We start from the raw sequence: 10,029 nt of genomic DNA on the forward strand, positions 1-10,029 counted from the left end.
TTCCAGGTAGAACATTTTTCGGTTACATGTAGAACCCTTTCCTCAGAGGGTTCTACATGGAGGAGGATGTTTGGAAGACTAGTGGAGCATAGAGACCATTTCCCAGGTATTCTCTCCTTCTGGACCGCTTTGGTTGTGTTTTGTCTTTTCCACAAAGATAATATCTGTAGCCTCACATTACATCATGATGAGTCAGAACAGAACCTATAACTTGGAGATGAGAGGAGGAAAGAGATGTCTCTTTCTGTTATCCAACGGCATCCTTATTTTATTAGGACATGCTCCACTTCTCAACACAACCACAGATCAAAATGCCTCGCAGCAAAACAGATTGCATGTGTGTCCACACTGTGTGGTAGTTAAAGCTAAATTAAGGGATTGTGTTGCTATTTTGCCAAACCAGGTTTATTTAATCCCTTGTTCAGTAATGACAGAGTAACATTAAACCACAGTAACTTGCATGCAGACAGTGGCGAGCATCTCCAGTAGAATCACTAGAGTGCCTGGTGGTTGATTCCATACATAGAATTAGAATGAATCATTATGATTCTACGGTTCCATCCTGGCAGACTGCAGATGGCTTCCCGTGCTAAACCAGTGATAATGCATGTGTTCTAACATCGGAATGCTATGAATGGCCATGCCTGGTTGAGTGTGACTCGCTCCAGATGGAATTGTTTCTAGAGTCACATGACCAGACCACCACAGCCACCAGGCCATAAGGACAATGGGAGGCTACAGTAGAGGAGACATCAGGACAATGGGAGGCTACAGTAGAGGAGACATCAGGACAATGGGAGGCTACAGTAGAGGAGACATCAGGACAATGGGAGGCTACAGTAGAGGAGACATCAGGACAATGGGAGGCTACAGTAGAGGAGACATCAGGACAATGGGAGGCTACAGTAGAGGAGACATCAGGACAATGGGAGGCTACAGTAGAGGAGACATCAGGACAATGGGAGGCTACAGTAGAGGAGACATCAGGACAATGGGAGGCTACAGTAGGAGACATCAAGACAATGGCAGGCTACAGTAGAGGAGACATCAGGACAATGGGAGGCGCTGGAGACATTAGGGCTTCCTGCCTGACTAGATAGCCTAAAAGGTCCTGCTGATGGCTGAACAGCTAGGAAGCAGCTCAAAGTCAGGATTTGTCCCAAATGGCAACTAAATCCTTATATAGTGCACTACTTTTGACCAGGGATCATAAGGCTCTGGTCTAAAGTAGTGCACTATGTAGGGAATAGGGTACCATTTGCCATATACTGTAGCTTCACTCCTGCTGGTGATATGATGTATTCTGTTTCAGAACATTTTTCTTAGGAAACTTAATCATTTAATGGCACAAATGTATAGGCCTACTGTTTATGCCTGAAGGGGGAAGGAATTAACCTCATTTTACTTTCTGTTTATGGTGAATGTTGTTTTTGTTCGAGCACTCCCATCATCGTTATGCATGAATCCAACAAAAGTTTATAAATGGACAAAGTATAGTAAAGCACTTCACTCACCCCTCTAATTTCAAGGAGAGGATTAAAACAATAGTAACAGGGAATCATTTCTAAAACGCAGCATGTAAAATGGCTTTAGCTAACATGATCCTTTACCCCATACAGATGTTCCCCATCTGTGATGTTGATAGTAACAGCGGGACATATTTTACATTTTGAAACCTATTTTGACAAAATGATTCAGCGTTCAACCACCATCTGTCGGCAGCGGCGCTGCAGTGCGCGCGCTTTAAAGGTGCCGCGGCTCATGCGCTATTGTGAACTGGTGTTATAGAGAGATCGAGTCTCTGAACGGACGGACCAGGCAGCAACAAAAATACACACAGGGGAAATATATCAGTCTACTGCAAGCACCTGGGAGAGAGAGTGCACCACAGAGACTGCAGGTTAGGTGAGTAAATTCTGTTTTTACGCCATAACAACCTAAAGACAGGTTCGGAGTCGGATGTCGCTGTCATTCACTTGAGTAGTTTATGCATGGGAACAAGGGATGGATTTTGTCTGTAGGCGCATTCAATTGCCGGACGCAATGAAATTACATGCTGTGTATAAATTGACAGAGAACAGTATTTAGGCTACTTCTCATGTGGTATGTTACTCAAAACAGGTGTACAGCCCTGTACATATGTGTGTGCATCTGTGTGGCTGGTCCAGTGGATAGCTGGCAAGTGTTCGACTTGCCCTGGCATCATTTGTTAATTTTGCCGGCTATGGCTGGTTATCAAATAATAGTCAACCCGACTCACACTTTACCCAAAATGTGACAGGCATGTTATTTACCTTCGCTGAAGGTTTTCACAAATCCTTGTTATCACATAACTGGAGAGAGAGACGGAGCAGTGCAGTGGCCAATATGTAATGCGTAATGTGTGAAACGTTTATACGCACATAACTCTGGTGATTGGAGTATATTTGGACCTGTCAGTTGTTCGATATCAAGTCATGTGTTTCACATGAGAAATGTCACACATAATACGATTTCTCAAAATATAATGGTACAAATCAAATTGTTCTTTCGTTTAATTGACAACAATATATGGGTTACTCTATTTTCTCAAATTGCAACTAAAATTCAAATATGTCATTATAATATTCCCCGTGTGTCGTGTAGGCTACTTGACGTTCATATTCAAGCCAAACAAATTTTTATTTTACCTTTATTTAACTGGGCAAGTCAGTTAAGAACAATTTCTTATTTTCAATGACGGCCTAGGAACAGTGGGTTAACTGCCTGTTCAAGGATAGAACGACAGATTTGTACCTTGTCAGCTCGGGGGTTTGAACTTGCAACCTTCCGGTTACTAGTCCAATGCTCTAACCACTAGGCTACCCTGCCGCCCCAATGCATTACTGCAATTACATTCCCGCCCATGTACCCAACCTCCTCCACTCTGTCTCTGTCCCCTTGTCAGACAAGCTCCATTCATTCATAGTGTATTCAATGACCCCCTTCCCCATTCTTCCCTACACACACAAACAAGCACCACTTTCACTTTGCAGAAACACACACAGATGCATGCACAAACACTCTAAACAAACACACACACAAACACGTGCCACTTTCACTTTTCCGTCAGTCCAATTAATGCTAATTACTAATAATGAATGACTAATGCTTTTATTGTCTGTAGCCGGCTCTTCTAACTGTGACACACTTTCTATGAATGTTTATTTCATGTTTATTCAGTGTAAGTAGACTATTGTTCATCTCCCCAAGTAGATAACAACTCCCTGACCCACCATGTGCCGTCATCCATTCACTCTGAGAGAGAGAGACAAAAATGGTTAAACAACTGCCTTTTTTTCTGTTTATTACCTATTCAAACAACGTTTTATTTGTCACGTGCTTCGTAAACAACAGGTGTAGACTAGTGAGTAGTGAAATTCTTACTTACGGGCCTTTCCAACAATGCAGAATGCAATATATATATTTTTATAATAATAATAGAAAAGAATAAGTTAATAGTAAAAATCTTTTAGTAACACATGGAATAAATACACAATGGCTATATACATGAGATACTAGTACCAAGTCAATGATAGCTTGGCTATATACATGGGGTACCAGAACCAAGTCAATGATAGCTTGGCTATATACATGAGATACCAGTACCAAGTCAATGATAGCTTGGCTATATACATGGGGTACCAGAACCAAGTCAATGATAGCTTGGCTATATACATGAGATACCAGTACCAAGTCAATGATAGCTTGGCTCTATACATGGGGTACCAGAACCAAGTCAATGATAGCTTGGCTCTATACATGAGGTACCAGAACCACGTCAATGATAGCTTGGCTCTATACATGAGGTACCAGAACCAAGTCAATTATAGCTTGGCTCTATACATGAGGTACCAGAACCAAGTCAATGATAGCTTGGGGTACCAGAACCAAGTCAATGATAGCTTGGCTCTATACATGAGGTACCAGAACCAAGTCAATGATAGCTTGGCTCTATACATGAGGTACCAGAACCAAGTCAATGATAGCTTGGGGTACCAGAACCAAGTCAATGATAGCTTGGCTATATACATGGGGTACCAGAACCAAGTCAATGATAGCTTGGCTATATACATGGGGTACCAGAACCAAGTCAATGATAGCTTGGCTATATACATGGGGTACCAGAACCAAGTCAATGATAGCTTGGCTATATACATGGGGTACCAGAACCAAGTCAATGATAGCTTGGCTCTATACATGAGGTACCAGAACCAAGTCAATGATAGCTTGGCTCTATACATGAGGTACCAGAACCAAGTCAATGATAGCTTGGCTATATACATGGGGTACCAGTACCAAGTCAAAAATAGTTGCCAAATGATGACCGGGAAGTGGCCAGTCTTTAGAGCAGGGCTCTCCAACCCTGTTCTTGGAGAGCTACCGTCCTGTAGGTTTTAACTCCAACCATGTTCCTGGAGAGCTACCGTCCTGTAGGTTTTAACTCCAACCCTGTTCTTGGAGAGCTACCATCCTGTAGGTTTTAACTCCAACCCTGTTCCTGGAGAGTGCCACTTAATGCCACTTATTCCACCTTGTGGGCTGGTGAAGCACTCAGTGTAATGGGTGCGTGCTGGTGGCAGGGAAGTCAGGCGCAGGAGAATGAACTTGGTATAAATGGAGTCGTTTAATAAGTGCTCACAAAACTCAAAAAAACAAAATATACAAAAATAATAAAATTGGGTACAAAACCCGTCGCACAACAGAACATAACTACACATAACATACAATCAAACAATCACCGACAAGGACATGAGGGGAAACAGAGGGTTAAATACACAACATGTAATTGATGGGATTGTAACCAGGTGGGAAGGAAGACAAGACAAAATCAATGGAAAATGAAAAATGGATCAGCGATGGCTAGAAGGTCGGTGACGTCGACCGCCGAACACTGCCCGAACAAGGAGAGGGACCGACTTCGACGGAAGTCTTGACACGCAGACTATTCTGTGAGAAGTGATTCATTCTTCATTTCCAGGCAGTCGTCTGCCAGGTGATAGCTTGTGAACCAACTCCCCAAAGACTGGACAATGCATCTTGATCTTACAACCAAGATGGTTCATTTCTAGAGCCAAGATGGTTCATTTCTAGAACCAAGATGGTTCATTTCTAGAACCAAGATGGTTCATTTCTAGAGCCAAGATGGTTCATTTCTAGAACCAAGATGGTTCATTTCTAGAGCCAAGATGGTTCATTTCGGAACTATTGAATCACATCATGGAATCACACTTATGGATGTGTAAGAATTTGTTCTTAACTGACTTTCCTAGTTAAATAAAAGTTAAATAAATGTATGTCAGTTTAGTAAAGGCAGAGTAGTCAACTGAATAGTTTTGCTTCTGACCATGCAGTTCCTGATGCTTTCTTTGGAGGTACACTACATGACCAAAAGTACACCTTCTCGTCGAACATCTCATTCCAAAACCCAGATTCATCCGTTGGACTGCAAGATGGTGAAGCATGATTCATCGCTCCACAGAACGCCTTTCCACTGTGTCCAATGGCGGTGAGCTTTCCACCACTCCAGCCGATGCTTTGCATTGCGCATGGTGATCTTAAGCTTGTGTGCTGCGGCTGCTCGGCCTCAGAAACCCATTTCATGAAACTGATGTCTCCTTGCTGACGTTTCTTCTAGAGGCATTTCGGAACTCAGTAGTGAGTGTTGCAACCGAGGACAGACAATTTTTACATGCTACGAGCTTCAGCACTCGGCGGTTCCGTTCTGGGAGCTTGTGTGGCCTACCACTTCGCGGCTGAGCCGTTGTTGCTCCTCGACATTTCCACTTCACAATAACAAGACTTACAGTTGGTCGGGGCTGCTCTAGCAGGACAGAAATATAACAAACTGGCTTGTTGGAAAGGTGGAAGAGATTTTCGATGGTTTATGAATTGAAACGCAAAACAACACCGAATTCAAAACTTCAAATTTTTCAATTTAAATTATTATACAAAATTATTGCAACCAATAGAATGTTATATATATGTGTGGGATACAATGTTCCCAGCTCTGTAAATTTTGCTGTGAGGAAGCAGTCATTAGATCATTTATTTTGGTATTGTCCATATGTAGCTAGTTTTGGTCACAGGTCCAGGAATGGCTGAAGAATTGCAACATTTACCAAGAACTAACGCTGCAGATAGCAATACTGGGTTATATGAAAAGTCAATCGATCAATAATATAATAATTATTTTACAATCTGTAGAAGCTATGAGAATAGAAAGGTTCATTACTTTTGTGAAGCATCACAGCACAGTTGAAAAATATATGGCTGCTCGAAATCCAAAATGGATGGTGTTGAGAGACAGATGGGAGGGGTTGAATGGAGCTGAAGGGTGGGACTAATAACAAGATAACCAATGTAAAACATACAGGGTCTGTAAAAACTATATAGGTTCAGAAATGTTGTGAAATAGTTACAAATAGAAATCAAACTGGATGGACCTCAGAAATAGAGGTAGGACTACAAACAAACAAAATATAACTATTGTAAAATAGATTGTGTCTGTAAAATGTGTATAAGATGTATAAACTGAAGGTAGAAGCCTGAGTGTTATTGTTTATTAGTTTACTCCAATTGGGGAAGGGTGGTAGGGTCTGGAGGGGTGGTAGGGTCTGGGGGGGTGGTAGAGTCTGGGGGGGTGGTAGGGTCTGGGGGGGTGGTAGGGTTTGGGGAATGTATGTATGTATGTATGTATGTATGTATGTATGTATGTATGTATGTATGTATGTATGTAATGTATGTAATGTATGTAATGTATGTAGATATATATATTTACCCCAAAAAATATATGGTGAATTGGAAATGTTGCAGACAATTAAATTGATGGAAGCAACAGTCAATCCGCAGTATCAAAGCTGATCCTCTCCATGAAAGAAAAAAGAAGTGGCATCCTACAACGGTGCCACGTTGAAAGTCACTGAGCTCTTCAGTACGGACCCTTCTATTGTTTGTCTATGGAGATTGCATTGCTGTGTGCTTGATTTTATGCACCTGTCAGCTTCGAGTGTGGCTGAAAAAGCCAAATCCACTGATTTGAAGGGGCGTCTACATACTGGCTGAGGATATATACAGTACATTACATTATTTAGTAACACACTACAGTATGTCCTCACAAGTCAGTCAGTCAGGTAGTGAAAGTGCCTCTCAATGATCCGAATGTAGCCTGTCTGCCTCTCAATGATCTGAATGTAGCCTGTCTGCCTCTCAATGATCTGAATGTAGCCTGTCTGCCTCTCAATGATCTGAATGTAGCCTGTCTGCCTCTCAATGATCTGAATGTAGCCTGTCTGCCTTTCAATGATCTGAATGTAGCCTGTCTGCCTCTCAATGATCTGAATGTAGCCTGTCTGCCTCTCAATGATCTGAATGTAGCCTGTCTGCCTCTCAATGATCTGAATGTAGCCTGTCTGCCTCTCAATGATCTGAATGTAGCCTGTCTGCCTCTCAATGATCTGAATGTAGCCTGTCTGCCTCTCAATGATCTGAATGTAGCCTGTCTGCCTCTCAATGATCTGAATGTAGCCTGTCTGCCTCTCAATGATCTGAATGTAGCCTGTCTGCCTCTCAATGATCTGAATGTAGCCTGTCTGCCTCTCAATGATCTGAATGTAGCCTGTCTGCCTCTCAATGATCTGAATGTAGCCTGTCTGCCTCTCAATGATCTGAATGTAGCCTGTCTGCCTCTCAATGATCTGAATGTAGCCTGTCTGCCTCTCAATGATCTGAATGTAGCCTGTCTGCCTCTCAATGATCTGAATGTAGCCTGTCTGCCTGTCAATGATCTGAATGTAGCCTGTCTGCCTCTCAGTGATCTGAATGTAGCCTGTCTGCCTCTCAATGATCTGAATGTAGCCTGTCTGCCTCTCAATGATCTGAATGTAGCCTGTCTGCCTCTCAATGATATCAATGCATCCTGTCTGCCTTTCAATGATCTGAGTGTAGCCTGTCTGCCTCTCAGTGATCTGAATGTAGCCTGTCTGCCTCTCAATGATCTGAATGTAGCCTGTCTGCCTCTCAATGATCTGAATGTAGCCTGTCTGCCTCTCAATGATATCAATGCATCCTGTCTGCCTTTCAATGATCTGAGTGTAGCCTGTCTGCCTCTCAGTGATCTGAATGTAGCCTGTCTGCCTCTCAATGATCTGAATGTAGCCTGTCTGCCTCTCAATGATCTGAATGTAGCCTGTCTGCCTCTCAATGATCTGAATGTAGCCTGTCTGCCTCTCAATGATCTGAATGTAGCCTGTCTGCCTCTCAATGATCTGAATGTAGCCTGTCTGCCTCTCAACGATCTGAATGTCTACTGTTCTGATGTTAGTAACCACAGGGGAGTAAGAGAGGCCCATGTACATCCATTAGTGTCACCACGGTCTGGGTCTCTTTGTTTTTCTGTGTGTATGTGTATGTGTGTGTGCGTGTGAGCGCTTGCTTGTGTTCTCCCACAGAGCCAGGCAGGCATCACAGTGACAGTGCTTTAGTCCAGGGTCTTTGTCACACCCCTGTCCTCGGCGCTGTTGGACCAGATGGATGTCTCATTAGGAGGACCACCATAGAGACACATAGGGTGTGTCCCAAATACTCCCTATCCCCATTACACCCACCCTATTCCCAGGGCTCTGGTCTAAAGTTGTGCACTATGTTGAGAGTAGTGTACCATTTGGGACACAGCCCTATATTACTGTTCTGTTTAATTCTGTGAGGACCACTGTGCGAGTGTTAAGAATGTCTCTCTGCTGCTTGGCTGTCTTTGTCAGTCTGTCTGTCAGTCTGTCTGTCTGTCTGTCTGTCTGTCTGTCTGTCTGTCTGTCTGTCTGTCTGTCTGTCTGTCTGTCTGTCTGTCTGTCTGTTACTTGGAGCTGAAAAAGCCACAGATTTTAATAAATGTATACATGGGTACAGACAGTGGTGTAAAGTACTTTAAGTAGAACTTAAGTCTTTGTTTTGGGTATCTGTACTTTACTATTTATTTTTTTGACTATTTTTACTTTACTGCATTCGTAATGAAAATAATGTACCTTTTACTCCATACATTTTGAATGCTTAGCAGGACAAGAAAGGTTCCAATTCACACACTTATCAAGAGAACATCGCTGGTCATCCCTTCTGCCTCCAAACTGGCGGACTCACTAAACACATACTTTGTTTGTTAATGATGTATAAGTGTTGGAGGGTGCCATGGTTTGCCGTAAATAAAATAAAAACTAGAAAATGGTGCTGTCTGGTTTGCTTAATACTGTACAGGGAAGTTAAAAGATTTATCCTTTTATTTTTGATACTTAAGTACACTGTATTTTAGAAATTACAGAGCCTTCAGAGACTATTCAGATGCCTTGACTTTTTCAACATTTTGTTACTTTACAGCCTTCTTCTAAAATGGAAGAAATATTTTTGTTTTATTTGCAATCTACACACAATACCCAATAATGACAAAGCAAAAACAGGTTAGGTAGAAATTCCTTATTTACATAAGTATGGAGACCTTTGCTATGAGACTCGACATTGAGCTCAGGTGCATCCTGTTTCCATTGATCGTCCTTGAGATGTTTCTACAACTTGATTGGAGTCCACCTGTGGTAAATTCAATTGATTGGACATGATTTGGAAAGGCACACACCTGTCTATATAAGATCCCACAGTTTGAAAGTGCATTTCAGAGCAAAAACCAAACCATGAGGTCCAAGGAATTGTCCGTAGAGCTCCGAGACAGGATTGTGTCGAGGCACAGATCTGAGGAAGAGTACCAACAAATGTCTGCAGCATTGAAGGTCCCCAAGAACACAGTGGCCTCCATCATTCTTAAATTGAAGAAGTTTGGAACCAACAAGACTCTTCCTAGAGCTGGCCTCCCGGCCAAACTGAGCAATCGGGGGAGAAGTGCCTTGGTTAGGGAGGTGACCAAGAATGTGCTGGTCACTCTGACAGAGCTCTAGAGTTCCTCTGTGGTGATGTGAGAACCTTGCAGAAGGACAACCATCTCTGCAGCACTCCACCAATCAGGCCTTAATT

General features: G+C 42.5%; 1 protein-coding gene across 12 annotated transcripts in view; it reads left to right on the forward strand.

Moving 5' to 3' along the window:
* The first annotated feature begins 1,787 nt into the window (after positions 1-1,787).
* Positions 1,788-10,029, forward strand: part of LOC135509003 (neuronal cell adhesion molecule-like) — a 163,730-nt gene continuing 155,488 nt past the window's right edge. For all 12 annotated transcript variants that reach the window (XM_064929271.1, XM_064929275.1, XM_064929279.1 and 9 more), the window contains exon 1: positions 1,788-1,905. The gene's annotated coding sequence lies outside the window, so the exon portion shown is untranslated. The remainder of the gene's footprint in view (positions 1,906-10,029) is intronic.

Source organism: Oncorhynchus masou, chromosome 22, assembly GCF_036934945.1.
Source record: "Oncorhynchus masou masou isolate Uvic2021 chromosome 22, UVic_Omas_1.1, whole genome shotgun sequence".
NCBI classification, from domain to species: domain Eukaryota; kingdom Metazoa; phylum Chordata; class Actinopteri; order Salmoniformes; family Salmonidae; genus Oncorhynchus; species Oncorhynchus masou.